The 27278-nt window shown below is 37.1% G+C and overlaps 1 protein-coding gene across 1 annotated transcript in view; it reads right to left on the bottom strand.

Moving 5' to 3' along the window:
- LOC150102924 (WD repeat domain phosphoinositide-interacting protein 2-like) overlaps positions 1–27278 on the bottom strand; it is a 335111-nt gene that overhangs the window by 128639 nt on the left and 179194 nt on the right. The window lies entirely within an intron of this gene.

The raw sequence follows: 27278 nt of genomic DNA, 5'->3' as shown, positions 1-27278 counted from the left end.
TGAATATCCCCTGCAATCCACTGACAATGTCATTGATATCAAGGTTAAAAAATACAGGTCCCTTACTGAGCCCTGTGGGATCCCACTTATAACCCTCAGCCTCCTTCATATTGTCCCACCATACACAACTCTGATTCATGTCAGACAGCCAATCCTGAATCCAGATGACTAACTCGAAATCTAAACCCATGTGCTGCAACTTAAATATCAGCTTATCATGTGGCACCCTGTCAAATGCCTTTGCAAAATCCAAACAAAATGGCAGTATATGCCTTTCCCCTCATCAACTGCTCTTGTCACTTCATTATAAAAGGCAATCACATTACTAAAGAAAGAGCACCCAATAACAAATCCATGTTGATTCTCACAGATAACATTACCCTCATCTGCCCATTGCTTTATATGGCCCCTCACTAATTTCTCAAGATCTTAACAACTACTTATGAAATGCAAATTGGCCTATAATTAGACACCTCCAGTCTGCTACCGACCTTATGCAATGCCACTATCTTACATTCCTTCCATTCCTTGGGTACATTTTCCATAGCTGGACTTTCACTGAAAAGCCAGGTCAATGGAGCTGTCAGTTCTTTAGCACATTCTCTCAAAGCCTGTGGCGAAATACTATCCAGTCCCACTGCTTTACTGACATCCAGAGTACTTAGTATTTGGAATACACTCTCCTCTTACACCTCTAAACCCTGAACCTGCCCTATCCCTCTAGTATTAAAACTTACTTCTCCAGGATGAAATACTCCAATAAAGTGTTAATTGAACAACTCCACTATGTCCTCTGCATTAGTCACTCTATTCCCAGTTTTGTCCCACAATGTTATTCTTCCACAATCATTTCTCCTCTTACTGGCCGCATAGCTAAAAAATTCCCTATGATTTTCTTTGGAACTTAGGGCCAATCTCTTCTCATATTCCAGTTTCACCTTCCTTACACCATACTAGTCACCCCCCCCTGGCCTGAGTCATATTCTTCACGCATCTGCTCTCCGCCCCTCTCTTTATATCTCTTCCATAACCTCTTTTTCACATGCAGTTCCTGTTTGATATTGTTTGTCATTCAATTAACACCAAATTGTGTCCTATTCTTCACTCATGGAATACAGCTTATTATTGCTGCTAACAAATATTCCTTCACAATTTCCCAAACACTAATGATATCTCAGCCTTCCAATTCTAACCTGCATGGAACTGCTACAAGATGATATTCAAGACTATTATAATCATCCACCTTATAAGTCCACATAAGTTCCCTTCTCTGCGATACTCTTGAATGTCTATTCATCATCCAAGTCAAAACCACATGGTCACTCTTCAACTGGGGGGAAGAGATGTCATCTCATTTATAATCAGCTCTTCTAATGCTATGACCAAATCCAAAACTCTTGAACCTCTTGTTCCCTCTATTACATGTTGCCTAAGACATTTGTCCCTCAAGAATTCTAGAAATTCCATTCCCTTATTACTACATACATTTTCCTCTTCCCAATTTATACTGCTGTAGTTAAAATCTCCCATAACAAATCATTGTTTTTCCACTTGCCAAGCTCAACTGCAAAAACATCTCCTGCTCCCCACCCTCTGTGCTCCTTGGCTTGTAGCAACACCCCACTAAATATCCTGTCTTGCTCACCTCTTCCTCACACCATATGCTTTCAAAACCATTAGTGTCACTGCCTTCCAAAGCCTCCACTCTTAGAGGACATAAGTCATCACTTATAAGCAGTACTCCACGGGTTGTTTTCACTTCCTATCCTGTCGAAAAATGACGTCACCCTGCTACTTCTATTATATCATCTTCTGTCAACCACGTCTCAGAGATGCCAAAAATCTTTGGCCAGGCTGATGCTATCAGAGCCAACAATTCATTTCCTTTATTTCAGATAGTCCTCGCATTACTATAAAGCATAAAAATATCACTGCTTCTATACCTATCATTGTCCCCTCTCAACCCAACTTGACTCAGTGTTAACCTGATTTCATCCCCTTTCCACCAAGCACCCATTCCCACAAGAGGCCACCCCTGCTGCCATCTACCCTGGGAATTCTAGTTTCCTTGCAGTGACACACCCACTCATTCAGAAAACAGCAATCTCTCCAGATGCCTTCATCCTTCCTCATTCAAATGCAAGCAGTCTCTCGCATACAGTTCCTTTTTGTCCTCAAATGCCCTCCAAGCATCTACGTATTCCAGTCCTCTCTTCTGAGACATACTGCTATCATGCTATTCATTATTACTTCCTTTCTACTCAGCTCATCATTATCATACCTGGGCAACACATGCACACTGTCTTTCCTCTGTGTTTTCTTTTGTACAACTTTAAGCATGAATCTCAGATCTCTTGCCACCCAATTTACACTGCCTCTCAAGTCATTCATGCTCACCATCACAATCATCTCATCCACCCTTTCACACTGTTCAATTGTCATAGCCACACTTTCTATCGTTCCTCCAGGCAAACACTCCTCTGGCATCCTATCTTATATACCACGGATCATCGAACCTCGATACATCACACCTCTTACCACTCTGCATCCCTCACTCTCTCCTCTAACATGTTCTCTCTCTGTTTCCCCTACTTACCTGCCATCATTCTATCCCTGGTTCCAGCACCCCCCTCACAATCTTCTCATTCCCTCCCTCCTACTGTTTGTTTGTATTTTCTCCTCTTCTATCATTCACTCTCTCCTACTGTTTGTATTCTCTTCTATCACTCTTCTATCATTCCCATAACTCTCTCTCTCTCTCATTCCCTCTCTTCTACTGTTTCTATTCTCTTCTCTTCTATCATTCTTGTAACTCTCTCTCATTCCCTCTCTTCTGTTTCTATCACTCTTCTATCATTCCCATAACTCTCTCTCTCTCTCTCATTCCCTCTCTTCTACTGTTTCTATTCTCTTCTCTTCTATCATTCTTGTAACTCTCTCTCATTCCCTCTCTTCTACTGTTTCTATTCTCTTCTATCATTCTTGTAACTCTCTCTCATTCCCTCTCTTCTACTGTTTCTATTCTCTCCTCTTCTATCATTCCCATAACTCTCTCTTGTGCTGTTTTTATTATCTCCTCTTCTATCATTCCCATAACTCTCATTCCCTCTCTTCTACCATTTCTATTCTTTTCTCTTCTATAATTCTCATAACTCTCTCTCATTCCCTCTCTTCTGCTGTTTCTATTCTCTCCTCTTCTATCATTTCCATAACTCTCTCACTCCTACTCTGATTTGCCTTACATTCAACTCTTACATTCGCCTAATCTCATACCTGTGACATTCCACCTCCTCTTTCAGCTCATCCATCTCTCTCTCTCTGCAAGTTAGCCACTACTGCTTGACATTCATCCTCCCAATTAAGACCATCTCTGAAAACTTCACAATCATTCAAACTTTCCACTCCCCACTCTTATTTTTTCATTCATATTTTGCTCATTATTGTCATTCTGTAACACACTACTCGTCTCTCTAAGTTGAGATTCTCCTGCCCCTGATGCAATTAGGTCAGTTATAGTAATCTCTAACTCACTAAGTTCTTCCCATTGCCTACATTTTGCACATACATGTACTCCCCCTCGTCTCCCCCACCACATGTTCAACTGCAGGGATGCATACATACCACAAGTGCCGCATGCTACAAAATCCTGTAGTATATTATGCAAAATAGTCCTTAAATGGGGGAGAACTTGGTGACATGCCATTTGTAACTGGAGCTGTGGCTGCCGCTATTATTCAAATATTGCCGAGGAACTACTACTACAACTAAAATAGTAAATACTAAATGCTCTACTGTAAGCTAATTTACTTCTGCGATACTATAAGTACAAAGCATATTTAACAATACTAAATAACTAAATAATGAAAACTTCTTCTTCTCTTCCACCACAGATGTGTCCAACTCTGACCTTGCCTTGTCGGTAACCAAAAATAACACAATATAAACAACAACTAAACTCCAAAAGCAGCACTATTGAAGGACATTTCTATTACAGAAAAAAAAAAAAAAATGTAGCTCAATTCGCAATAGAAGTCACACTATATACTGATTAAACCACTTTTTTTTTTTTTAGCACAGCTCAAATCTACCACCACATTCTTCAGTGAGTCTAGTGGCATATTATGGTGAAAAAAAAGTTTGTAAACTTTTTCTTATTATATTATATTACGGACAACTCCAAGAATTTTTATATCATGTCAAGTATTATTCAGCATTTGTCCACTATCTATCATACTTTGCTTTGAACTCATTCACAGTCATGGCAACCTATTCCACTCATTCACTACTCTCCAAGCAAAAAACCTAGTTCTAACATCCTTGATAACTACACTCTTACTCAGTTTCCATGGTATGACCCCTAGTTCTCCCACCAACACACCTGCTCTGAAAAATTTCCTCTGAATTAATCTTATAAAAAAACCCTTAAGTAATTTGAATGTCTCAATCATTTGTGCAGTATCTATCATACTTTGCTTTGAACTCATTCACAGTCATGACGACCTATTCCACTCATTCACTACTCTCCAAGCAAAAAACCTAGTTCTAACATCCTTGATAACTACACTCTTACTCAGTTTCCATGGATGATCCTTAGTTCTCCCACCAACACACTTACTCTGAAAAATTTCCTCTGAATTAATCTTATAAAAAAACCCTCAGTAATTTGAATGTCTCAATCATATCACCCCTTTTCCGCAATCCACAGATCTTCAACCTGTTCTCATAAGGTTCATTCCATATACCTGCTACAATCTTGGTCACTCACCTCTGGATGTTCTCCACCTCCTCCTATCACCAAGAAATCCTGCCCCCCCCCCAAGATCTGTATGCAGTCATGAAGATGGGGTCTTATTAATCTGCTTCTCAAAGTATTCTTCAGTAACCAAGTGATCTGATGAGCTGCTTTAGCCAATTTTGCTGTGTGTCCCACAAACTTGAACTTCCTATCCACTAACATTCTCAAGTCTCTGGAAGTGTTAGTGGATAGGGCCATGCAGAGGCAAGGCATCCAGATAAGAATTTAAGCAATGACTGGACTTCAACACCTATAAGAAGAAAAATGCATACTGCTTTCACTGCTGAAAGATCAGTGCACCAAAATGTGGTACTGTAATTTAGATGAATTTCATCATTATGCTGAATTTTCATTACAAAACAAAAGGCATACTGGTAAATAGCAAGTTAATTTTAATATACTGGATCCCATGTCCCTTAGAAGAAAATTTCTCACTGTTCATAATTATTAAAAACAACACGTAAGTCCACAGTAATAACTTTAATTAATAAATAAGGTAGATATTTCGTACTAAAAATAATAGTACATCTTCAGTGTTTCAAACAGATAAGAATAGAATACAAGTAACGAATATTCGGTGGATCACCTATTAAAATACAATGTTGTCAGGAGCTAGGAAATGAAAGAAAATAATAAATAATTAATATTTAAGATAATTAGTTTTTTATTGATTACATAAAATAAAAGTCTCCCACTCTTGCTCTTTGCATTCATTGCTATCATTAAATCCTTCAAATCCTGTCTCACAGAAAATCTTTTGCTACATAGATCATTCGTCCCTATAATTGCAATAATCTCACTTGCTTTATCTTTCTGCAATTTCACAGCCTCAGTTATGTCCTTAATCTTTGACCCAGGATAACATGCTTTAATTATTCTACCATCCTTAATTATAGAATCCCCATACAGCACAATATCTTTTCTGCTCCTTTTTAACTTGACATCCTTTACCCCCACTGATGCTTGTTTTTGTCCCTGATCTTCTCCCACATTCTTTTGTGTATCGCTCGGCAATCTCTGTGTATGTATTTCTGCACTATTTATTCCATGCACACTCATTTAATCCGTTACTAAATAATCTGTCATTCTCATTCCATGCCATTCTTAATCCCCCCCCCCATACTTTCTATTCCATAAAAAACATTAGAACATATTGGAATGCTGAAAGACAGACTAGACAATTTGGTCAGATCAAAATTATAAAATATATTACGGTCATTTAAAAATATCAGTTCCTTTGTCTCAGGAGAACTTGCACAACACAGTCTACTCCACATGCTTCTATCAGTTACATTGGGATATGGCTGTATAAAAGACGAATGTTTCCTATGAGACTGATGGCACCTAACTGTGAAGTCTTGATGATCACTTAAACTTGGGACATTAGACAAACCAGATGTATCATCATATATTACACTAAAACTTCGGTGTTTATAAGAATCAATTAATACAGGCAAAACAGTTGATATATTAGAAGATGTGAAATGGATTGCATTATCTTTCATTTCTACCTTGACATCAGATTCAAGAGATGATATCACAGACACACAAGATGATAAAGATGTCAAGTAATTTGGATTGACATCCCTAGCAACTACAGAAGAAATGGTTGACTCAGATGACATATCAAAACTGGAAAATAAAGGACTGATGTCATCACTACCCAAGATTTTGATTGGCAGGTGAGAATTAACTGTAGCATCAGAAACTGAATGGGACAATTCACTGGTATGCACACATTCATCTGAATTGATGAAAGGATTGTTGTCATCACTACCCAAGACTTAGTAGGTGAGAATTAGCTGAAGAATCAGAAACTGAAAGGGACAATACACTGGTATATACACATTCATCTGACAGTTGGCCTTCAGCATCCAGATCAAGGCCACTTGAATGTTGATTTAGATGACCATACTCATTTGGCAAGTCTGACTCCTTATCCTTTAATGATACCAAGTCATCTATAACAGTGTCACTTGAGTTGTTAGATGTTGTTATCAAATATTTACCCAGTTTAATTTTATTAAGTGGGATAGAAACCATCGTTTCAAGATGTTTAATCTCTGACAATGGCTGCCTTACATTACCTATATCAGACTTTTTGGCCATTTGACTCTTTGTAATGTTCAAATCTAAGTCCATCATATGACTTTTTGACGATTCCAATTGTTGACTCTTACTTATCGGTGTTTCCTCCTTTGAATGCAGTTTTCTTTGCCCAGACACAATATGACTATGCATGATCAGTTTCCCTGCTTCCTGATGATCATTATCAAGCTCCCTGCTGTGTGCCTTCTACAGAATCATAGTGGTTATTAGCAACTTCCAAAAAATCTTCCATTTTTAGCAACTCTGCAGCTTTTAACAATGATGGAAGCATATCCTGTGAAATATTAATTTCTCCATGGTACATATATTGGCCCATCAACCTTAAGTCATTAAAGTTTATATCACTTAATGTCACAACAGGATGATTACTTCAGTTCTCTAAAAATAAGCTGTACAGAAGAGAGCTACATGCAGATAGAACTATTTTGTGAGCCTAAAGGGTTATTCCCTCACACAATAATGTTACATCCACCAAACTTTCACTAGCAAGTAATTTATCGAAAGCACTTAATATATTATCTTTGAGATTGTGCTCTTTCAAGCAAATTTTCTGCGATCTTGTTATCATGATCATGTTATCATTAGTTCTGAACTAGCATTAAAATAATATAGGATTATTCATACCAGGATTCTTTAAAGAACCATGTCCCTAACTATTTAAAAACTGCAGGAATTGCCAAAATGCTTCATCAAACACATCATTACACAGACGACATTAAACAATAAAAATATGTTGCTCGAAATAATCATCTTGGGACTTTATAATATATCACCAGGTATTCTGAAGGAATGTGCAGGGAGTTGACACCTGCCTTGACATAATTTTTTAATATGAGTCTTGCACTCGGTCAAGTTCCTAAGAAGTAGAATGGGGGCAAGATTGTACCACTTCATAAAGGAGGTGATCAAACTCAAGCATCAACCTATAGGCCTATCAGTGTGTCAAGTGTTGTGGTTAAGTTATTGGAGAAGCTTGTGAGAACTAGGATCCAGAGTTGGGTTGAAAACAATGGTATTATCTTTAACGGACAGCATGGATTTGCTAAAGGGAGGTCATGTTTTAGTAATCTACTTACTTATTACAATAAAGTGACTGTTTCCTTGGATAGAGGAGAAGGATACACAGTAATATATATATATACAGTAATATACCCCTGTGAGAAAAGGGTATATGTGGAACTATGAGGAGGGAGGGGGTGATTATGAAGAGCTCAGGAGACAGCTTGGAATGAGAAGTTAGTTGGAAAAGAGATCAATGCAGCTTGGGAGATTTTCAAAAACTATCCAATAGATGCAATGTTTAAATGTTTTCCAAGGGTGAGAAGGTTAAATAAGGTAGGTGTAAGATGGATGAATAAAGAGATTAAGCATGTTATACAGAGTAAAAGGGCATTGTGGAGGCAGCATAAGAGAAGTGGAAATAACCAATTTCATGAGGTCTACAATGACCAGGCAAGGAGGGTGACGTGGTTGGTGAGAGTAGCTAAAGATGGGTATGAACAGCAGTTAGCTAATGAAGCCAAAAAGAATCCTAGAGAGAGAGAGTTCTTTCGATATGTAGCCAGCAAAAGAAAGAATGATTATGGAAGGATGACACTGATTGGAGAAAATAGTATAAAGACAGTTGTTGCAGAATGTGTGGTGGAGATACTTAATGAGCAGTTCATAAAGATCTTTCAAACTTGTGAATGTGCCTTCATGGAGAGATTGAGAGCTGTTGATGATGGGGAAGAGAGAGACTGACTGTAAGTGAGCAAGAGATGTTTGGGGAGTTGAGTAAACTAGAAGTAAATAAGGCTGTAGGACTTGATAATATATCACCGCATTTTCTGAAGGAATGTGCCAAGGAGTTGACACCTGCCTTGACATATTTTTTTAATACTAGTCTTGCACTTGGTTCCTAAGGAGTGGAAGGAGGGCAAGATTGTGCCACTTCATAAAGGAGGTGATCGAACTCATGCATCAAACTATAGGCCTATCTGTGTGTCAGGTGTTGTGGTTAAGTTGTTGGAGAAGCTTGTGAGAACTAGGATTCAGAGTTAGGTTGAAAACAATGGTATTATCTTTGATGGACAGCATGGATTTGCTAAAGGGAGATCATGTTTTAGTAATCTACTTACTTATTACAATAAAGTGACTGCTTCCTTGGACAGAGGAGAAGGATACACAGTAATATACTTGGATTCGCAAAGGCTTTTGATAGAGTACCTCATGATAAGTTGACAGTCAAACTAGAGGAGCAGATGGGGTTGGATATTAGATTAGTGCATTGGATTGGAGACTGGCTATCTGATAGGTATCAACAAGTTGTGTATGAGGGTGCAATATCCAGGAAAAGGAAAGTCACTAGTGGAGTGCCTCAAGGGTCTGTTTTAGGGCCATTACTGTTTAACTTGTATATTAATGATATTGGCAAAGATTATGGAGATATTCAGTTGTTTGCAGATGATGCAAAGTTGGGACGAACCATAAAGAGTAGTGAAGATGTTGTGGCCTTACAAGAAGACTTCAATAAATTGAGTGATCGGGCATGGAAATGGGGATGTGAGTTTAATGTTGCCAAATGTAAGGTTTTAAAATTTGGAAAACAAAGATGGGATGCAGAATTTATGCTTGGTGAGAATATATTGGTGGAGGTAGAGGAAATAAGATATCTGGGGGTGATAGTAGATAAGGATCTAAAATTTAGGGGACACATCGCCAAAATTGTGAAGACAACACAAAGGCTTCTGGGAACGATGCGTAGGACACTCACATGTAGAAGTAGGGAGATTCTTGTTCCGTTGTATAAGGCTTTGATTAGACCACACATGGACTATTGTGCCCAGATTTGGTCACTGGGTTTTCAAAAGGATGAAGAGATGTTGGAAAGGGTCCAAAGGTGGCTGACTAAGGTAGTTTCTGACCTCTGGAATGTCGAGTATGAGGAAAGATTGGGAAGATGTAATTTGCAGAGTCTGGTGGATAGGAGGAAGAGGGGAGATATGATAGAGACCTACAAGTTGGTAAGGGGGTTGTTATAGGATCAATGGTGGAGTTCTACAGAGAATAGTGGGAGATCAGGGGAGAACCGGAGGTCATCCCTGGAAACTGTATAAAGAGGGTATGAGTAGGTGAGTGAGAGGCAGGTTTTTTTCATGCAGAGTTGTGAATGATTGAATGCCTTGCCCGAGAGTGTGGTGTCTGCAAGGAGTTTGTGTTTAAGACATGGTATGATGAGATGTGTGTATGTGATGAGGGGACCTCCCAGATGAGTCTTTGACTCATGAGGTCTTGGAGCAATAATAGTAATATCTGCCCATGTGTTACGAGAATGTGCAAGAGAATTAACACCTCTTCTAACCAGGCTGTTTATTTTAAGCCTCAGTTCTGATAAAGTACCAATAGAGTGGAAAGAGGGGAAAATAATTCCACTGCACAAGGAAGCTTCCAAGACTGAGGTTGAAAATTATAGACCAATCAATATATCTGGAGTGGTGGTTAAGGTTTTAGAGAAATCGGTAAAAACTAGAATTCAGAACTGGGTGGACAGCAATATGATACTTTATAAGGCGCAACATGGTTTTATGAAAGGTAGTTCTTGCCTCAGTAACTTGCTTACTTTCTATAATACAGTAACAGTAGAGTTGGATAAAGGAAATCCTTACTCAGTGATGCTGGAATTTGCAAAGGCATTTGACAAAGATTCCACTCGGAACTCTGTTGCATAAATTAGAGCAAATGGGTATGGATCTGAAGCTGGCGATTTCTATTAGAGAATGGCTGGTGAATAATTACCAAAGAGTGGTTTACGGAGGAGTTGAGTCCAGATGAAGGTAAGTGACTAGTGGTATACCTCAAGGCTCAGTGCTTGGTCCTCTATTGTTTAATTTGTACATCAATGATACTGGGAATACTTTGAAAGGAAATATCCACTTGTTTGCTGATGATGCAAAATTAGGAAGAGCAATAGTCAATTCAGATGATGTAGATATCTTGCAGGATGACTTAAATAGGCTGAAGGTATGGACTAAGGTAAATGGCTATCAGTTTAATGTGGCTAAGTGTACGTTGATGCACTTCAAGAGGATGAGATCACATGCTGTTTACTATATTAACGGAACTGAACTGCAAGAAGTTGATGAGGCAAGGCACTTGGGAGTTATTGTGGACAGAGAACTTAAGTTTAAAGGGCATATTGCAAAGATTGCCAAAACATCACATCAAATTGCATGGTTGTTGAAGAACACACCAACAAGTAGGGATAGGGAAGTTATTGTTCCACTTTATAAGGCATTAATAAGACCGCATTTGAACTATTGTGCATAGATCTGTTCTCCTGGATTTCTTGGTGATGAAGAAATGGTGGAGCAGATTCAGAGGCGAGTTACAAAGATTGTTGCAGTGTTACAGGTCTGTGGGATGTTTCCTTCGAGGATAGATTGAAGATCTGTGGGCTCCAAAAACTAGCTGATAGACGTAGGAGAGGAGATATGATAGAAGCATATAAATTATTAAAAGGGTTTTACAAGATTGATACTGATGACATTTTTAAGACCAGTGCAAGAAAGGAGAGAATGAGGGGCCATCCCTGAAGATTATATAAGAGTGTGGTTAACAAGGGTGTTAGGACTAGATTTTTTACTTGGAGGGTTGTGAAGGGGTGGAATGCATTGCCAGAGGTGGTTGTGAATGCTTCATCTGTGAATGAATTTAAGGAGAAGTATGATAGGTATTGTGTAAATAATGGTTAGTGTGTCAATGGGTGGTCTCCTGCGATGAGTCTTTTGACTCCATGGAGACACTGTTATAATAATAATAATTATGCTGTGCCCAAAGTCATTTGATATGCTAACCATTCACAATTTCATTCATTTTTGTTTATTTGAAGGTCATATAATTAAAAAATTATTGTGTGTGTGTATATATATATATATATATATATATATATATATATTAGGATAACCAAGCAATTTTATATGCTTGGTTATTTTAGCTCCTAATCCCAAGTATGCAAACAATTAAGTTAATTAACTTAATTGTTTGCATACTTGGGATTAGGAGCTAAAATAACCAAGCATATAAAATTGCTTGGTTATCCTAATATACAATATACCCAAGTTAAAAATTTATTTCCATATATATATATATATATACCCCACATGAGAAGTCACAAAACCTAAGGTTCTATGTGGGCGAGTGAGAGAGAAGAGAGATGAAATCTATTAACAAGTTTTTTTTTTGAAAAGAAGAAGAAACAGTATCGGGAAGGCAGCTCCTAAGAAATGAAGTATACAGAACAAAGTTTTACCAACCTCTTATTTATTACATCTCAATCATATCCCTCTCCTTCTCCGAATACAAGGGTCTGCGAGTTGCATTCCTTCAATCTATTTGCATATCCTACATTCCACAGAACTTAGAGATATATACCCATCTTAAGATATCCTCATCCCCTTGAAAAACAGACAATCAAAACTGCACACAGTTGTCCATTTGGAGTTGATCAAGGCCTTATACAAGGGAACCCTAACCTCTTTGCTTCTCCATATCAATGTCCTCCTCATCGTTGTCATAATTCATTCTTAATTTTAGTAATGTGACGCCTAAACTTCAAGTCTCTGTCCACTATCGCTTCCAGGTCTCTCATCTCTTCCTCCTTCAAAATTTTCCAATTAACTATATACTTTGATATACAACCTTGCTTGCCAAATTTCAAGGCCTAATATTTTCAACATTAAACTCAGAGCTCCATTCACTTGCCATACTCATATACTCTACTGAGATCATCCTGAAAAACTAAAACATCTATCCTTCTCTTGAGTCTTTCCAAATTTGCATCATTAGCAAATCATCAGTTTCATCAATGCATATCTACAGTTAAACCTGTCATATTATTATTATTATTGCACCCTCTGTGAAGTCAGCAGACACATCATAGGAGCTTCACTCAACTGAAAACATTTATTATACTGAATCTTAAAATTCTTTAACACTCCTTGCATGAACAACACAGTCTGCTAATGCCTTCCATTCACTGACAATTTTCTATGTAAAAAATCTACTACTCTGAGACCTCTTCACAAAACTCTTACATAACTTCCTGGGATGGCCTCTAGTTTTTCCCCCCTCTTGATTTCTTCCTTTTTAATCCCATCTGGATTAATCAGATAAAATCCTCTCACTAACTTAAATGTCTCTATCATATCACTGCTTTTCCTCCTATCCACCAAACTCTGTAATCTACATTTCTTCTACCTCTCTCTCTCTCCATATCCAGCATTCCAAAGTCCTGATATTGTCTTAGTCACTCATCTCTGGATCTAAGTGTGGTCTGACTAGTGCTTTATACGGTGGCACAACCACTTCCTTATCCCTACATGTTAGAGTACTTCTTATCATAGCAGCATCATGATGTGCAGCCTTTGCAATGCTAGCAATATGTCCTCTAAACTTCAGTCTACTGTCAACCATCACTCTGAAATCTCATCCACCTCATGGATTGAGGCACTGTCGATATAGTACACAGCCTTATATTTCTGCACTCCAAAATGCAAAACATTGCCCTTATTAATATTAATACAACTAACTTGTACACCAACTTGTACACCACACCTTTGACCAAGTCAAAAGTCTATTCAAATCTTCTGGAAGAGTAATAACATCATTGATGCTACTTATAATTCTCCCCAACATCAGCAAACAACTGAAGATCCCCCCCCCGAGTCAGTCCACATGATATATCATTTACAAACAAGTTAAACAGCAAGGGCCTAAGAACAGAACCCTAGGTCAAACCACTGGTGACCCTCCTTTTTTTGAGACACTGTTCCATCATACACAACTTGCTTTATCATTCAGAGAGCCAATCTCTGATCCATCTAATGGGTCAGATGGGAATACTATCTATTCCCATCCTCTGTAGCTTGTACACCAACTTATTATGTGGTAATCTATCAAACATTTTTGCAAAGTCCAAGAATATCACTATATATGATTCTCCCTTATCTAATACACTCTCATATCTCATAAAATGCACAGAAATTGTTAAAACAAGACTTACCCTTCACAAATCCATGCTGACCATCATAAAGAATGATATGTCCATCAACTCAATCCTGTATTCTATTCCTAACTAATCTCTCCTACACCTTGACTACAACTGCAGTTAGGAATTTCCAATTATAGACCAGTCTGTATAACTGCAGTTATACAGACTGGTCTATAATTGGAAATTTCTGTCCTAGAACATGATTGTGGAGTGGTACTATTTTGCCTTCTTTCCATTCCTTAGGAACTCTATCCACTGCAAGACTTTCATTAAATAAGCAGGTTAAAGGCATAGCTAACTGTTGTCCACATTCCTTAAGAATAAATGGCGATATGTCATCCATTCCCACACCCTTATTAGTACCTAACCCATATCCCATATCAACACTTGATACACCTCTGATTCTTTCACATTGAAGCCTCCTAATACTTGCCTCCCTTCCATATATTGCATCACATCATTTACACTAGTATAATATACACTGATGAAGTGCTCGTTCAATAATTCCACTATATCCTTTCAACTGTTATTCTGCTGCCATGACTATCCACTAGTGTCAACTTGCCATAATTATTCTTTCCCTTACTTGCTATATAGTGGAAAAATTCCCTTCAGTTAACTTTGGCCTGACCAGCCAATCACCTCTCATACTGCACCTCTTATTTCTTTACCATTCTTCATCACCTTCCTAGCCTGCACTTTATACTCTTCATAGATCCAATCACTGCCAACTGCCTTTTACCTTCTGCATAGCTTTTTTTTTCCAACATAGTTTGCTTGATTTTACTGTTCATCCATTTCACTCCTATTCTATTTACTTGCTTAACCATATGCAGTTATACACTGCTTGTGTCAGATACTGCCTCACGAATTTCCACGCACTGGCAACATCTTTTCTGCTCAGCTCATTTATCCAATGCAGCTTCCTATAATCACCTGCTTTATGCTTCCACATATATCTATTTTTGGCAGTAACCTTTTCTTGTTCACAACTTCCCAAACAAGTACTTCATGATCCCTCTCACCAACCGGCAGCAGCATGAACACCTCATTAACAACTACATCTTGTGAAGTTATCACTAAATCCAAAATACTAAAGCCTCTAGTTGCTTCAGTTATATGCTGCTTAAGATATTTATCCCTCAGTAATTCCACAAACGTGCTCTCCTTGTTCCCATACACTCTCTCCTCCTTCCATTCTATATTCCTGTAATTAAAGTCTCCCATCAGATCACCTTCTTTTTACATACTCAACCAATTTGCCTAAACATTTCACAATCAGTATTCCTACATTCTCTGGTCATAATATCATCCTATCAGATATACTACTCTGTTAATTTCAACTTCACACCACACAGATTCAAAATCTGTGCATGCACTATCAACTTCCACACTTTGTGGACACAATTCCTCTGCAATCATTAACAGCACTCACCTCCCTCCTCTTTTCACATTCCTATCCTTCTGAAAAATTATATATCCTTCCATTTCTATTCACAACATCAGATCCTCCTCAGACAACCAAGCTATTTTATATATATATATATATATATATATATATATATATAAACTTGGTTTTAATCCCATTAAAGGCAAGGGCCCTTGCCTTTAATGCATAGCATCATACACCTCCACAAGGAGATGTGCTTTGCATTAGTAAATACTAAATAATGTTTACATAGGTAAATACTAAGAATAGTGATCAGAGCTTATTCCACCTTTACCACAAGTTGCCTCGGACTTGCACTATGTGCAGGTGCAAACTTGACTTACTTGTCTGTTTGCTTACTTGGGAAATAGGATTAAAACCAAGTTTATATATATATATATATATATATTGACAATTCATTTTAACTCGGTTGGAATATTAAAAAATAAGTTTAATGACTATTACCGAGAGAAAAGATGGCAAGATATATTTAACAAGATACTACTAGTTTACTAGTTTCGTTACAAGAACATCATCAGGTATCATACTCAAAGAAGTATATAAAAAACTACAGAGACTTAACATTGTACTAACAGAACAAGTGAAAAACAGTAGCATGTTTGAAAAAATGCAAGTATGAGTTCCATACAAACGAATACTACGCGCTGTCGCGAGTGCGCCAGTACTGAACAGAAGCAACGTGTGCGTCCGAGAGATTGTAACTTAGGCTGTTATTGATATGAGAGGAATCTAGAGAAATTTCTCTTGATTCAACAATCTTTCTTTCCAGTTCATCGTAGCACACATGGATATTAGCAGTTTGAGTCCAGTTTACAATGTGCTGGCGGCCTTCGTCTGAGTTAGCAGAAAAGAGAACGTGGCTAGAGAGAGCGCTAGCTCTAGTCCTGTTATAGGAGATATCTCTACGGTGTTCATCCAAACGTAGAAGGATGGATTTAGCAGTCTGTCCATAATATGGCTTTCCGCAATCACATAAAATCTTGTAGACTCCTGGAAACTGAGTAGGAAGATGTTTCTGTTTATATTTGCAAAGTAATGAACGAAGTTTTGGAAGCATAGTGTAGCACGTTTTGAAGTTAAATTTCTTGAGAATCTTTGCCAGTTTTGGTGAAAGAGAGCTGATGTAAGGTAAGGAGATGAAGGCTCTTGGGGGAGGGGGATCTTCAGCAGTAGTTGAGTGCCTGGGGGAAAGAAATTTGTCAATCTTCTTTGGAGAGAAGCCATTGTTGATAAACGTTTTTTCAGGAAAACTGAGTTCATTTATAATTTCTGTTTCTTCTGTAAGTAATGATTTGGCTCGGTGGGCTAAAGTGGAAATAATATCACATTTTTTCTGTAGTTTTTTATATACTTCTTTGAGTATGATACCTGATGATGTTCTTGTAACGAAACTAGTAAAATCTTGTTAAATATATCTTGCCATCTTTTCTCTCGGTAATAGTCATTAAACTTATTTTATAATATTCCAACTGAGTTAAAATGAATTGTCAAAATATCTACTTTCCTGATGACGAGGAATTAAATTCACTGGTCAAAGAATATCAGAAAAATCTCAGAGCGATTGGATTGTATATCAACAGACTTGTATTTCTTAAAAGATGTAAGTGCAATTCTATTATTCCACGTTTCCTTAATTTTAAAGAATCGATAAAATCCGCTAGAGCAGAAAGAATTTATAGGAAGGCAAAACTAGATCTTTTATCGGAACGCATTTGTGATACCAAACGTTGTCTTGCTGCTTATTTTTCCAAGAAGACCTATCACGAAACACGTTTTTCTCATTCTCTAGACAGTTCATCTTGGAACCATTTAAAAGAAATTAGCACTCTTAAGGCTTCTAAAATACAGAATTTAAACAAAATAAAACTCATTAGAAAATTTGATTCTCTTAAATATAATCAAGATAGCCAAACTTCTCATTTTGACTCTACCTTTCTAAAAAAAGTTGTCATCAACAAGTCTTCCCATCAATTATCTTTGGCAGAAGAAAGCATACTTGCTAAAGGTCTCAACTTTGTCACTGCTCCTACATCCATCCCTAAAGAACTTCTCTTAACAAAGATAGAAAAGGCAGCTTCTTTATTACCAAACAAAGACGCTAACCTCCTCCGTATGGAAGCAATTTTCTGTATTAACAAAGCTAGACCTCCACCTGACAACATTTCTTACTCTGAAAGGAAAGCTATCAAGTCCTTAAAAGATAACAGTAACATAGTAATCATTCCCGCAGACAAAGGGAATGCAACTGTCATCTTAAACAAGTCTGATTACCACAATAAAATCTTGGAACTTTTAAATAGTGATACCTACTCAGAAATTGCTAATGACCCTACGATGGAACTACATAATAGAACTAATAATTTATTAAAAACCACCTTAGAGTTACAAAAAAACATTCGACTTTCTCTTCGGTCGCTTCATCCCTTGATACCTCGACTGTATGGTCTTGCCAAGATTCACAAAAATAACTGCCCACTCAGACCTATAGTTGAGGGCATACACTCTCCCACTTATAATCTCTCCAAATTTCTAGCGAGTTTTCTAAGAAATCTTTCTGGAATTTCCTCTTCACATATTAAAAACTCTGCAGATTTTGTTTCTAAAATCAAGGACATCAAACTTAAAAAAACAGATTTAATGGCCAGTTTTGATATTGTTTCTCTCTTTACAAATGTTCCTGCTCAAGAAGTCCTCGATCTTCTCAAGAATAAATTATCAAAAAAACTCTTTGCTCTTCTCTCCCATTGCATAAAGTCAGGATACTTCAAATATGACAACAAGATCTACTTACAAAACTCAGGTCTGGCTATGGGCAGCCCACTCTCTCCGATTCTTGTGAATATATTTCTCAACGAATTTGAAGGAAAAGCTATTAACTCCTTTCACTTTAAACCAAAAGTCTGGTTCCGATATATTGATGATATTTTCCTCATCTGGGAAGACGGCGTCAATAACCTCTATTTATTTTTAGACCACCTAAACAAATGCCACGAAAAAATCTCTTTCACCCTCGAACTGGAATCGGATGACTGTCTTCCCTTTTTAGACCTCAAACTTACCAGATGTGCTGAGAACATTAAAATCTCAATTTTTAGAAAGCCTACTCATACTGACAGATACCTTCATGCTTCCTCCCATCATTATCCCCCACAAAAATGTGGTATTATTTCCACTTTAGCCCACCGAGCCAAATCATTACTTACAGAAGAAACAGAAATTATAAATGAACTCAGTTTTCTTAAAAAAACGTTTATCAACAATGGCTTCTCTCCAAAGAAGATTGACAAATTTCTTTCCCCCAGGCACTCAACTACTGCTGAAGATCCCCCTCCCCCAAGAGCCTTCATCTCCTTACCTTACATCAGCTCTCTTTCACCAAAACTGGCAAAGATTCTCAAGAAATTTAACTTCAAAACGTGCTAAACTACGCTTCCAAAACTTCGTTCATTACTTTGCAAATATAAACAGAAACATCTTCCTACTCAGTTTCCAGGAGTCTACAAGATTTTATATGATTGCGGAAAGCCATATTATGGACAGACTGCTAAATCCATCCTTCTACGTTTGGATGAACACCGTAGAGATATCTCCTATAACAGGACTAGAGCTAGCGCTCTCTCTAGCCACGTTCTCTTTTCTGCTAACTCAGACGAAGGCCGCCAGCACATTGTAAACTGGACTCAAACTGCTAATATCCATGTGTGCTACGATGAACTGGAAAGAAAGATTGTTGAATCAAGAGAAATTTCTCTAGATTCCTCTCATATCAATAACAGCCTAAGTTACAATCTCTCGGACGCACACGTTGCTTCTGTTCAGTACTGGCGCACTCGCGACAGCGCGTAGTATTCGTTTGTATGGAACTCATACTTGCATTTTTTCAAACATGCTACTGTTTTTCACTTGTTCTGTTAGTACAATGTTAAGTCTCTGTAGTTTTTTATATACTTCTTTGAGTATGATACCTGATGATGTTCTTGTAACGAAACTAGTAAACTAGTAGTATCTTGTTAAATATATCTTGCCATCTTTTCTCTCGGTAATAGTCATTAAACTTATTTTATATATATATATATATATATATATAAATAGCTTGGTATCTTTAACATATATTATACCCAAGGTAAAAAAAAAACTTTCTACAAGTTTCACTTATTCCAAATATCTTTGGGCATATAGTATGCCCACAGATTTGAGACCCTTCGACACTTCTGCACATGTCAATAGAAGGAAAATCCATTCCGATAATAGGATAATCAATCTGTATTGTGGGATGAGTTGTTTATTATTACACGTCAGAAAATTAACTTCTCTTTTATGATCATTGTAGTTTTTAAAGTGTGCTCTCCTTGTTCCCATACACTCTCTATGTTGCTTGTATAACAGTTGGAAATTTTTACATATAAAGCACGTGATTTCGCATGTTGGCGACCAATTCGTACATCCTTCATTTCTTTCTCCCTTTCAGCATGAAGACTATTCTTGGCATGTCTCCAAGTGAAGCTCTCTAAAGTGTGGGCATACTATACTGACTCAATCAATTAAACAAACTCAGCTCTCTTGTTTCAAATACTTCTTATATTTATGTACAAACATAACAATCCCTGTGTCTTTGAGGCCATTCCACCAGCATGAACATTCTAGCTGCTATACGACAACTCTCTCCCTCTCTCTTCTGTCTGACCACTCCCATTTCCCTGATCCTGATTTCTATCCCTACCTGTCTCATCCTCACCTTTATGCATTCCATCACCTTGCGCTGCTGCAACCACATCTTCAACTTCATATCCATCTTCCTCCTGTAGTACAAACCATTTAGTTTTGCTATCCTGCTTCACAAGTCTGATCATTTACTACAACCTCTTGACTCTGCGACTTAGAAAACAATAGCCTTTCTACATGCCCAACACCAAACCCATTCAAATGCAATACATCAATTTTAAATCATTCCAACTTTCCTTCCAATTCATCCACAGATTTACAAACTGAATCCCCTTTGCCTCACACAACTCAGCCTTCTTACTATTCATTATCTCTGCTCTTCTTCTCAATTCACTTTTATCATATCTGAGCACCAGGCTAATGACTTTTCCAACAACAACAACACTATTATCCTTTATCTGCTACAACAACTTCTTGAAGTCTCTATTGACATTCTTTCTTTCTTTTTCCAACTAAGTCATTTGTGTCCACTACCACTACTTTTGATGCAATACATCAGTTATTTTTGTTAACATATTGTTAGCATACAAGTTAAACTATAATGTCACCAAGACAGATTCATGCAGTAGTCAGCCAGAGTCACCTTACTCTTTTGGATACCACTCCTCCAAACACAACCTTCTGACAGCTAATTGCCTATCCAACTCACTAGTCTCTTATCCAATTCCATATGTTTTAGTTTAGTTACCAGCTTGTTGTGTAGCAATCTATCAAATGCCTTTGAAAAATAAAAGTATACCACTGTTATCCAAAGAATATGTCACCTTGTAGTAGTGCATAAGGAGATGTGTGCATTACCTTCGACTTAACAAACCTTGCAGACCATCACAGAAAATACCACTGTTATTAACCCAATTCTGAATTTAAGTCCTCATCAACCTCTCTGTCACCTTACCCACAACTGCAGACATACAGATTGACCTATAAGTCTTACCCTCCCCCCAATTTTCTCTACATTTCACTCTTTTGAAAATTACAAGTCTTGTGTTAAACAAGACACCAAGGTTGCTTGTTACCTGGAGCATTCCTTCAGGACATGTAGTAATATACTGTCAAGTCCTACTGTCTTATTAACATCCAGTTTACTTAATTCCTCATATACCTACTGCTTACTTAGTATCAGTCATTCCTCCAACATATCCTCTACACTTCATCTTCTCAGAATACCAATAACATAAGGAGGAAATATCCTGATGAATTGCTCAATTAGCTATATTCTCTGCATCACTTAACAATCTACCACTGTCATTACCTAGCATCATCCTCTCATAGTCATTCTTTCTTCTACTTGCCACATATTGAAAGAACTCACTAGAATTTTTCTTGGCTAACTGCTCATCCTCACTTTTTGCTGTCTTTACCAACCAAGTCACCTTCATAAGCTGCTCTTTGTACTCTTCATTCAACTTATTATTACCAACATCATCTTGTGTTCGATTCACATGCCTTCTTCCTCCAGATTTCATCCCTAATTTCTTTGTTCATCCATTTTACCTGGTCAGAATCAAATATAATAAGTGCCTATGCATTTTTGAGAAATGCATCTGAAACAAAAACCACATCATAATAATATTTATGTAAAAGCACTGGCCAAATTTTATGGATATGAATGCAATCGTTATGGTCATAATGATAACAATTTATGAAGACTTCAGCTTCTTTTTTAAGTTTCTTGGATTTACACTTCAATTTATAAATGATATGACTCTTTCTAACTATTGTTTTTCAGGAAACAACATATATTAAAACATTAATTATAACTTTAATTAATACTTTCCTATATTTTGGCAATGTCACATTGCCATCATTTAGGGATCACAAAAACAATATGTGCACACAGGCACTAATCTGTGCAAACGAAGCGGAAGAAAGCAACCAAAGTTAGACCTAGAGACCTAAATGGCACCACCTAATGTGCTAGATTGGGTGCTCTTGGCCATTGCAGATTCCTTGAATCTGCCTCAGCCCTGAGAAACTTTCCAAATCTCAACAAATTTGGGTGCATGATACTGCCCCAAATTTGGGAAGCACTCATCCTCAGGTCTTTAGCCTAATGGCCAAGACTACCCAATCTTGCCGCTACAGGCTACCATTTAGGGTACTATCTAGGCCTGCCTTTGGTTGCCTTTCTTCAGCCTCATTTTCCCAGTGTTAGTGCCTGTGTTTTTGTGCTCCCTGAGGATGGCAATAAAAGGTTGCTGAAATATAGGGAAGTATTAATTAAAATTATAATTAATATTTTAGTATACATTATTTCCTGAAAAACAATAGTTATGAGCAACCAACATATAAGCCTGTCTACCAGAAGGACTCTATTTTTTTTAAATGTCCATTTTTTCAAATATGTATCAGATGATGTGGAACTAGAAATTTGATTACTTTTTATAATAAAGTGACAATAGAGTTGGATAAGGAAAATGGCTGCTCAGTGATATTGATATTACCAGACTTTGCAAAAGCATTTAACAAGATTCCACATAGACCCCTGTTGCATAAATTGGAGAATATATATGAATCTGGTGATTTGGATTAGAAGGTGGCTGATGGACAAATATCAGAGAATGGTGTATGGAGGAGTTGAGTCCAGGAGAAGGCAGATGACCAGTGGAGTACCATAGAACTCAGTACTTGGTCCTCTGTTGTTTAATTCATATATAAATGGTATAAGAAATTATTTGACAAGAAATATTCAATTGTTTTCTGATGATGCAAAACTGGAAAGAATGATGGTAAATGAAAGTGGTATAGAGATCCTACAGGATGACTTAAATAGACTAGCAGTATGGACAAAGTAAATATCTACTAGTTTCGTGTGGCCAAGTGGAGGCGATGCACTTTGAGATCACAATCTGTACTGAAGGAAACTGATGAGACCAGGGGCTTTGGTATGACTGTGGAAAGGGAGCTGAAGTTTACGGGCATATTTTAAGGAAGCCAAAACAGCACATCAGATTACTTTTTTTTTTTTTTTTTTTTTTTTTTTTTAAGTAATTCACTATAAACAGATTTATATCAACTTTTAATGATTAACTAGGTTTTGACTCATACATTTTTTTTAATTCACATTAAAACTGAATGTTTCTCAGATATGTTTTGCTGTTCATATGGCTGGCAGAAAGTTGTCAGGAAGAAAATTAACACAAAACAAAACTAACATTTTTCAACAGTCATTATTGCTATAAATTGAAAAATACTGGATTTATAGTTTAATCACATGTATTATTAGGCACCCTCAAGTGTAGTCTATATATTGTTGTTTAGACTACACAACAATGTATAGACTACACTTGAGGGTAGCGATTGCTGGCATAAGAGAGGTCATTATATATGGTATGGCAATGGGCTCATCTCTATTGCTTCCAATTGCCAATTCATATACAGAAAAATTTAAGGAGGAAGCTATAACACAGATAACCCTAAATCAATGTTACCTCTAAGCTATGCATGGCTGAACAGTTTAAAATATTCTAAAATGCTGCCAGCAGACTTAGCTTTTTTTTTTTAACTCTCCAAATGAAGCCATGTAGAGATGACACTGTATATAACAGTGAATTTTTTTTTTTTCATTGTTGAAAACCAAAGTCAGAAATCATGCTGTCGAAGCATTTTAATGAGAGAGAGAAAATATAGAGATGTTTATGTTTACGAAAAATGAATAACAGAAGTTCAACTGTTTTGACTGTTAAGTGACAATGCAAAAGTGAGTAGCTGAGCAATTTTTAAGTGCTGCACATCAGGTCATATGAAATTTTCTGTGCAGAGCAGTAACAAGTCCACACAGCTGAAAAAAAAAAAAAAAAAAAAATAGATGAAACCCTACCCTAAAGCCACATGTCTGGTGGAAATATAGGCTTGATGAGATGGATAGAAGGGTGGTTGATGGAGAGATATCAGAGTTGTTTACTCGGGAGTAGAGTCCAAAAGATGGCCTGTGACTAATGGTGTGCCGCAGGGTTCTGTTCTTGGACCACTGCTGTTTAATTTGTTCATTAATGATATAGGGAAGGATCTGAGAGGAATGGTTCATTTGTTTGCTGATGATGCAAAGTTGGGTAGGGCAATAGTGAATGCAGAAGATGTCAAAATTTTGCAGGATGATTTGGATAGATTGGAGGTCTGGGCTAAGGAGAATGGATGTCAATGGATGTGGCAAAATGTAAGGTTGTTATGCATTTTGGGGTGAAAAGATTAACAGCAGCATATCACATTGGTGGAAATGTACTCCAGGAGATTGATGAGGCCAGGGACTTGGGAGTGTTGGTGGATGGGGAGTTGAAGTTTAGGGGGCACATTGCAAAAGTGGCTAAATCAGCTCATCAAATCACTTGGATTCTGAAGAATACTTTGACAAGCAGAAACAAGCAAGTTATTGTTCCTCTGTATCAAGCCTTGATAAGACCCCATCTTGATTACTGTGCCCAAATTTGGTCACCTAGGTTTTTTCTTGATCGGGAGGAGGTTGAGAGAATCCAGAGGCAACTGACCAAGATGATAGCAGGTCTATGGAATGAACCTCATGAAAACAGGTTGAAGATTTGTGGGTTGCAGAAATTGGTTGATAGGTAGAAAAGGGGAGATATGATTGAGACATTCAAATTGCTGAAGGGTTTCTGTAGGATTAATTCAGAAGATATTTTTGAGAACATGACTGGTGGTGAGAGGACTAGGGGACATGCATGGAAGCTGTGCAAAAGTGTGGTTAGTAAGGGTGTTAGAGCTAGGTTTTTTACTTTTAGAGTGGTGAATGAGTGAAATAAGCTGCCAGAGTCTGTTGTGGGTACTATGACAGTGAATGAGTTCAAGGCAAAGTATGATAGATACTGTGTGAATGTCGAATAGTTGTGATGGACATAATGTTTAGGGCCTCCCTCAATGAGTCTAAGGACTCCTTGGAGTCGCCCATAATAATAATAATAATAAAATATGTTGATATTTTTATTACAAGGAAGTGTATCCAAAAAGACCTTGAAAATTTTTACATTTCCTGAATAATTGCTATTCAAAAATCAAATTTACATTAGAAATAGAAAAGGAAAGTAAATGACCAATCCTAGATATTCTGGTCAACAAAAAACTGCTAGAGAATTAACATTAGAAGTTTACAGGAACAAACATACCAGCAAGTATCTACATGCAAGCTCTTTCCATCATCATCAACAAAATTCGGATATTATCAGAACCTAAAAAACAGAGCTTTAAATATATAAAAATGATGAAATTAAAAGAAAAGAAGAATTTTAATCTTATTTGGTCAGTTCCTCCAAAATGGCTACTAAAAAAAGTTACTAAAGAAGCTTTTATTTTTCAATGAACCATGTCATGTTAACCCAGAAATTAATTACAAAGTCATGGTCTCTTTACCATAAGTTGACAACACATCAAGAAAAACAGCATGATTATTAAAATCAGTCAACATCAGAACAGTCTTCAAACCAGTTAACACCTTACAAAGTTTCCTACATTCCCCTAAAAACAATATACTATCTACAAACATCCAGGAACATACAATTTTCATTGTTCTTGTGGAAAAGAGTATGCACAAACTAGAAGAAGTTCAGAAATCCATAAAAAAAAAAAAAAAAAACGTGTATTTCACTATTGAAAACAATTGTAGGAAAAAAGAGGACTTGCAGCACACATCATCATAGTCCATCACACAGTAAATTGGCAAGCTTCCTCCATGCCTTACTTAGAAGAGAATAATTTCATCAGGTTGTTCAAGGAGTCTTCCAAAAGGTCATCCACTCACATGGCACATGGTCTGGAAACCAAGAACTTATACTTCATGACATCTGAAAGTCATTAATTAGTATATGTAACCTTCACAACCTCTCTTATGCCAGCTATCACATACAGAGTTTACACAACAATGCAGACTGCACTTGAGCCATCTGCCTAATGATACATGTGATTAAAATATCAATCCAGTACTTTTCAATTTATAAAAATAACGGATATTGGGCTATATGCTCTCTGCCATATTTACAGTGAAACATATCAGAGAAACACTCAATTTGGATGCATGAAAAAAAGTCAATGAGTCAAAACCTGGTTAACCATTAAAAATTGAGATTACATGGTTGTTAACAAATACACTAACAAACAGGGAAATAGAAGATTGTTCCCCTTTATACAGCTTTAATAAGGTGACATCTTCATTACTGCATGCAGATCTGGTCGGCCATATTCTGTGAGAAAGAAGTGGTGGTGGTGGTAAAGATCCAGAGGCAAGTGACAAAGATCACAACAGGTCTATGAAATGCTTTTTATGAGAATAGATTGAAGGTCTGTGAGCTTTAAAAACTAGCTGATATGAAAAAGAGGAGAAATGACAGAAGCAAATAAGTTATTAAAGGTTTTTTATAGAACTGACACTGAAGACTTTCTTGGCAGGAAGGAAGGGAATAAGGAATCACCCATGGAAATTGTGTCAGTGTGGTTATCAAGGGTGTTACGATTCAATTTTTTTTTTTTTTTTTTTTTTTTTTTTTTTTGAGGGATATGAATGGGTGAAATGAGTTACCAGAGGTGGTTGTGAGTGCTCTGTCAATGAATGAGTGTAAGGAAAGATATGATAAGTATTGTGTGAATAATGACTAGTATGTGAAAATGGATCTCCTGCAACGAGTCTTCTGGCTCCACAGAGATACCTGTATAATGATGATAATAATGATAAGCATCAGTTTATTTGGTGGAAATTATGCTTTAGCAATGTGCTTATGTATCATAACAAGATGACAAATTTACTGGATAAAGGAGATGCATATACAGTGGTATACTTGGACAAGTTTATGACAGATTGCCATATGACAAGCTGGTAGCTAGATTGAAAATCTAGCTACCAGCTTGTCATATGGCAATCTGCTGATACCTATCTGACAGCTGACTGGCTGTCAGATAGGTATCAGCAGGTTACGTATGGAAGAATGGTATTCCCAATGAAGGTTACTAGTAGAGTGCCACAGGGATCTGTTTTGGGGCTATGATTGTATAACTTGTATGTTAAAGATACTTGAACCAACTTAATTGAAGATATGCAGCTGTTTGCTGATGGAAGAACTATAAGAAGTAGAGCAGATATTGTGATCTTGCAGGAGGATCTTAACAGATAATGTGAGTGGAGCTCTCAGTTTATTTTCGCAAAATGCAAAATCTTGAAATTTGGTATGCAG

Source organism: Typopeltis vanoorti, chromosome 9, assembly GCF_054136105.1.
Source record: "Typopeltis vanoorti isolate ZY-2024b chromosome 9, IOZ_Tvanoo_1.0, whole genome shotgun sequence".
Taxonomy (NCBI): domain Eukaryota; kingdom Metazoa; phylum Arthropoda; class Arachnida; order Uropygi; family Thelyphonidae; genus Typopeltis; species Typopeltis vanoorti.
Note: the sequence above shows the minus strand (reverse complement) of the source record. Positions and strands in the feature narration are given on the sequence as shown.